Here is a 7032-nt window from a genome sequence, read left to right on the forward strand (position 1 = left end):
CTGTGTACAGTGTGTGACGTCCTTTCATTTTGCAATTTTCCAACTGTCTCCAGAATCAAAGGGTGTCTATTCATGTTTGGTTTTAGTGGGTCTGAGTTGTTATGTAATGAACAGATTGGTGGAAACAAACAGAAGCTTACAATTTTTTGCACTGCTGCCAACAACCAAGCTTCTCGGCATTTGGAGACCCTCTGGTCCCTGTTCCACGTTTACCTGCAGTGCGATGTCCGATAAGGAAACCATCTGTGCAGAAATGATTGATTCGAGCCTGCATTCTTTCATTCTATGGCACCCTGCTTTTATCTTCCAATTTTTTTCTCCTTTCTAACAGGCGCCGATGACTCGAATTGTTATTCGTCCTGTGAGCATAAACCATAAAGTACCAAATTGTACTTGTAGCTTGGTAGTGGTACTATTCTGTTCTGGAGTATGTGCATGTCCACATTCACTTTTCAGTACAGATTATTGGATAGTGATAAGGACCGAGGAACTTGACTTGTTTATTTTCCGCCCTTCCCAGGAATGATCAATTGTAGTGCACCTTTCACTGCCCAGCTGAGATTTACATTGGCTCTCAGATGTAAGTGACATAGGCAAGGCTGCATTTATTGCCCATCCTTAGTTGTCTTGAGAATGTGGTGGGCTGCCTTCTGGCGATTTGTTTTTATAACTGGGTGGATTTCTGGACCGTGTAAGAGGGTATTAAGAATCAACTTGATAATGTGAACTGGTCATAGAGCAAGCTGCTTTATTTCTAATATTCACGTAGATCCAAATGGGTAGAAGTGATTGGCTGCTTTCCCTGGAGGACGTAGGTTAAGTTGTTGAGTTTTTATGACAATTCGACAACTTTCATGGTATTTTCTCTCAGCTAATCCGGGTGCTACTCCAGTATTGTGACTGCTAAGTGCTGCACGAATCTGCATTGCTTGATATCATTCTAGGTAATGCATTAACCCACTCGGAAGAGCCTTCCCTATGAATCTTTTTTCCCTCCCTCTGCCACCACTTGCCCCCCAAAAAGAAATTAGAACATCAAAAATAATTGTCAAAAGAGGATGTGAAATTTTCTCTGTATTTAAGATCTCATATTATCCAAAACTGCTCATTAGAGTGCTGCGTCTTCCAGATAGGAGCTTGGAATTCAATTAAATTATACTCCTTCTGGAATCTGGTGGGAGCTTAGGTTACTCTAAATATTGGAAGGAAGTTCATACCTGTGACTTCACATTCACTGCTCAATGCAGCTGGTTGGCTCTGGAGGCAAAGGATGCCTGTGCTTTTCCTAAAGGCAATGCAATTAAAGAGAGTCAACCTGAACATTCTTCACACCCTGCTTATAGTTGGCCATCTTGGATGAGTTGAAACTCCTGCTAAAAGCTAGGCATGTCAGAAATAAAACAGTTTGCCCTTTGACCAGTTTAGCCCAATGCTGAATGACTGGTTTCAGATGGTACTTTATGCAAATAGCATTAACATCTTTAATTTTGTTTTACAGCAATATTTGTATTAATTACACAAAATTGTTTTCCAGTGACCTTCATAGCAAAGTTATCAGCTTGGTTCAGTTGGTAGAACTTTTGCCTCTGAAGGTCAGAAGGTTTTGCATTCCAGCCCTACTATAGACCTTGGCATATAATTAGGCTGCCACTTCAATGCAATAGATAGACAAGGAATGCTGCAATGTTGGAAGTGCCACCTTTCATGTGAGATATTAAACTGAGGTATTGTCTGTCTATACGATCCCATGACACTTTGGAAAGGAGCTGGGAGTTGTCCTGGCCACATTCCTTCTCAACCTATACCTGATATCATTCATTAATTTGCAATTGTTGAAATGTTGCTGTGTGCAAATTGGCAGCAATAACTGTGCTTCAGAAGTAATTAATTGGTTGTAAAGTGGTGGAAAAGGCTATGTACAAAAGGCTATATACAAAGTTTTGCTTTGTAGATGCAATTTGATGATAGGATTGGGCTCAGCTGCAAAGGTCCCATTTTTTATCCCTCAGACCTACAGATGTTGGAAATTTGAAATTGAAACAGAAACTACTGGAAAACTCAGCAGGTCAGGCTGCATCTGTGGAGAGAGGGCAGTAGGTTTAAAGGTTCAAGTCAAACCCTTTCACCCAGGTTTTGTCTGACGAGTGTTTCGACATGTTCTGCTCTTATTTCATAATTTCGGTGGAACTCCCATCAATATTCTTTACGCTTTTAACAATACCTCCCTTGAAGAGTAGTAGTGTTGGAGGAAAGGGATTTAAAATATTAGTTGTCTGCTGAGAGTATATTCTCACAAAAGGGGAAGATTCAGTAATTCTGGAACTCCCTCGAATTGTCTGACAAGTACAGAGTTCTAAGCATAGATTCTTCTCACTTGGGAAATAATGTGTAGTACAAGGGCTTAAGGGAAGGATTTTGGAAACAGATAATGAATGATTTTTCTCAGCACCTATCCTCACTTCAGGAGGTTTTAGTCTTGATCATTTGATTTTGCTGTGTTACATAGTTTCAGTCAATGTAGCTTTGGTCAGGCAAGGTTTGTAAATTGGTCAGGCAAGGTTTCTGAAGAGATATATTTATGTTGTGCTTTTCATGACTGCCGGAAGTCTCAGGTGCTTTGCAGCCAATGAAATGTAGCCAACTGCTGTAGAAAGTGGCAGCCAATTTACATGCAGCAAGCTTCCACAAACAGCAAGATGATAATGACCAGAAAATCTCTTTCAGTGAAGTTGATTGATGGTTAAATATTTGCCATTGCACAGGGCAGAATTTACCTGCTTTTCTTTGAAATATGCCATGGATCTTCTATGTCCACCTGCTGGGATGAAAGAATAATCAACCCAGGATCCAGTGACTCCTGAAATATATGTGGGCAGAATAAGGCTCAAGTGTGGTGGCTGAAAATTTACCAATGCTCACTGTCTAGAGTTACCTGTGAAGAATAGGCATGGTGGGTGGGTTTTTTAAATTCATTTATGGAAGGTGGGCATTGCTGGCTAGGCACATCTGAAGTGCTATTAGGGAGGGAGTACCAGGATTTTAACCCAACGATAGTGAAGGAATGGTGATATATTTCCAAGTCAGGATGTTGTGTGGGTTAGGAGTTGGTGGTTAACCACTGGGTAATGACAAGATACCTAAATGCATTAGTAGCTTTTGGTGACAACATTGAAACTGGGTGAATAATGAAGAGGGAGGGACCATTGCTAATGAGTGATTATTAGAAAACTGGTTGGAGGGTGGGGTTGATGGTGCTAATATCGGTCATCATCCAGGTGAGATCATTGGAAGACTAGATAGGGGAATGGGCCATCATTTATGGACAGTTCTGCATCAGTGTAGTCCACCTGTACTTGTTAGGAGTCTTGCAACAGCTAAAGGTTCTATTGTGGGTTTTATGAAGGGAATAATGTTTAGGGCCTTATATGATGGTGGGGTGGGGGAAAGGGGAATTACCAGAATGTCATGACAGAAAATACACAGCAGATTAATCAAATATGTAGAGCTATTGTGACAGCCAAACTGGCCAATAAAGGTATTGGAATACCCAACAACAGTGTTTAAAGGTTTCTATTTCCAAGCAGTACTACACATGTACGTCTGCCAAGTAGCGAAATGCTCAGAATTGAGTTAGGGCTTATGCTGTTGGTTTATTTAAAGACTGTTGAGCCTTCTAGTCAAGATATGGTTACATTGATTCTATATGTCAAAATAACCAGCTTGACTGGCAATAGGAACAAGCATTGTGACATTTTTTTTCATCCATGGGATGTGGGCTTCGCTGGCTGGGCCAGCACTTATTGCCCATCCCTAGTTGCCCTTGAGAAGGTGCTGCTGAACTGCCTTCTTGAACCACTACAGTCCACGTAGTGTAGGTACAACCACAGTGCTGTTAGGGAGGGAGTTCCAGGATTTTGACCCAGGGACAGTGAAGGAATGGCGATATATTTCCAAGTCAGGATGGTGAGGAACTTCCAGGTGGTGGTGTTCCCATGCGAAAGCTGCCCTTGTCCTTCTAGATGGAAGTGGTCATAGGTTTGGAAGGTGCTAAGGATCCTTGGTGAATTCCTGCACTGCATCTTGTAGATGGTACACACTGCTGCTGCTGTGTGTCAGTGGTGAAGGGGGTGGATGTGGTGCCAATCAAGCAGACTGCTTTATTCTGGATAGTATGGTGCTCATTGAGTGTTGTTGGATCTGTACTCAAATAGGCGTGTGGGGAGTATTCCATTACGCTCTTGGTTAGTGCCTTGTAGATGGTGGACATGCTTTGGGGAGTCAGGAGGTGAATTGCTCGTCACAGGATTCCTAGCCTTTGACCTGTTCTTGTGGCCACAGTATTTACATGGCTAGTCCATTTCAGTTTCTGGTCAATGGTAACCCCCAGGATATTGATAGTGAGGATTTGGTGATGGTAATGCCATTGAATGTCAAGGGGCCATGGTTAGATTCTCTCTTGTTGGAGATGCTCTGTGCCTGGCACTTGTGTGGCGTAAATGTTACTTGCATTTGGATGTTGTCCAGGTCTTGCTGCATTTGTACATGGACTGCTTCAGTATCTGAGGAGTCACGAATGATGCTGAACATCATGCAATCATCAGTGAACAACCCCACTTCTGACCTTATGATGGAAGGAAGGTCATTGATGAAGCAGCTGAAGATGGTTAAGCTGAGGACACTACCCTGTGGAACCCCTGTAGCAATGTCTTAGAGCTGAGAAGACTAACTTCCAACAGCCACAACCAACTTCCTTTGTGCTAGGTATGACACCAACCAACAGAGCGTTTCTCCCCTGATTCCCATCAACTCCAGTTTTGCTAGGGCTCCTTGATGCCACACTTGGTCAAATGCAGCCTTGATATCAAGGGCAGTCACTCTCACCTCAGCTCCTTTGTCCACGTTTTTTGCTTTTATGAAAACACACTTCTTAAGTAGGAACACTAACATTTAAACTAAATGTCAGTGAGTTGTTACCTGGGGAAGAGTGGTGGTGGAGGGCGTGAACAGCACAGCCCAATCCTGCTATCACCTAATGACCCCATTTGTGCACTCTCCAAGAGGAGTCATTGGCGAGCATGTAATGAATGCTAGGTGCTTTTCTTCCCATTGTTAACACTTCTACCTTTGCCCTGGCTCCTCAGCATAGACCAGGGATCAAATCTGGATCAATATGGTTCCATGCCACACTTAGACCATGGCATTTACCCAATGAGTCATTGAAGGGAGACTATGCATTTTGAAAGCTGAATGGAGCTGGAATCTTTAAAAGTGCTACCAAAAATGTAACAGCTCTCAAGTGGCGACACTTGACTGATGTGCAATTTTATAGTCGTATCTTCACGCCCTTCACCTTGGGGGGGTTAGTGTGAAGTTGTGGAAGGATTCAGAGTGATTACAGATAGGCTGCAACATGGTAATCTTTATACCAGCTGTTAATGTTAAAAGATGGGAGGTTTTTATGCGCTCCCACCCTATACAATTGGGTTGGGGAGGGTGGAGGGTGGCACCCATACCCATCAGATGTCAGTAGCCTTCTAGGCATCAAGTCAGAATTCAGAGCTATAGCTCCAGTCGTCATTTGGAAAGCTTATCTGGAACAGGGTTTAAACCCTTTATCTGCTGACTCAGAGGTGCGAAAGCTACCACCAAGTCATTGGCTCACTGCTGCTGTTTCATTGTTATAAGGTAGGCCTGTGTTTAGGATGCTCTCCCCCTTATAGGCCAGACTGCCCAATTGTAAGTAGTAAGCCAAAAGTGAACTTGTTTAATTGCTATTGGTTGGATGATGTTTTCAGATTTGAAAAAGGCTTTTACATTTCTGGCTCCAGATTAGAGGGAGCCAGTTGAAAAAAATTACAATTGCTTGCCAAAGCATTCTAGATTTTGGATTCCAACACAGGACAACCATGCATCAACATGTCTTTCAAAATTTTAATAGTTGAGAGTAACGAAAAGTCAGCAAATATCTCAAGACGGTAATCTTCTCAGAAGGAATAGTCTCAAACTGCAAATTAAAAAGGAATATATTATTGTAGATTGGGAAAGGGTAAAGCAGCAATGGAGGGTGTTCAAGGATGAGATAGTTCAAACTAGGCACATTCCTTTGAAAGGAAAAGCGAGAGCATCCAAAGTTAATGTAATCTTGATGACCAAGGAAATAAAACTTAAAATAAAAAGGAGGCTTATGACAAATGTCAGGAACAAGAGTCAATTAATAACCAGGAAGATTGTGGAAAGTACAGGAGGGAATTGAAAAAGTTAATATGGGAGGCAAAGAAAATTCAGTCCATTACTATTATTTATTTTGTACAATGGATTTTAATAAACCCTGACTTTCATTTCCAAGTGTTCGATTGTGGTCGCATTGATGGTCCTTCATTGCAGACATAATGCCTTAGATATCCAAATTGGCCACCAGCATCTTCCCTAGCACATGCTGCAAGGAACACTGGACTGCTTGGAATAGCACATTTTCCCTAACCATGTATCTATGATCAGTGATTTAAATTTAGTTCAGTGAAAGCCAGTTTCAGTAATGACCCTGAAATTATCATCAAATGTTATAAAAACCCATTTGGTTCACTAATGTCCTTTAGGGCAGGAAATCTGCTGTCCTTACCTGGTTTGGCTTACATGTAACTCCAGACCCACAGCAATGTGGTTGACTCTTAACTGTCCTCTGAAATGGCCTAGCAAGCTATTCAGTTTCAGGGCAATTATGGGTGGGCAACAGAGGACGTCAGTGATGGACACATCCTATGAAAGAATAAAAAGTTGATTTTACAAAAAGGCAGGTATTTTGAAGCTGCAATTACAAATCTGCTCGAGTCTTGTGATTACGGTTTACAGTGTTACCTGGTCCTTATGATGTGTCAGCCAAGGCTCAGTTGGTATCACCTTTCCTCTGATTCAGAAGGTTGTGAAGAAAATCTAGGCTGACAATCCAGCTGAAGTAGTGTTGCTCTGTTGAAGATGCTACCTTTCAGATGAGAGGGCTTTGCCTGCTCTTCCAGGAGGATGTAAAAAAAATCC

Source organism: Carcharodon carcharias, chromosome 10 (genome assembly GCF_017639515.1).
Source record: "Carcharodon carcharias isolate sCarCar2 chromosome 10, sCarCar2.pri, whole genome shotgun sequence".
In the NCBI taxonomy this organism is placed as follows: Eukaryota; Metazoa; Chordata; class Chondrichthyes; order Lamniformes; family Lamnidae; genus Carcharodon; species Carcharodon carcharias.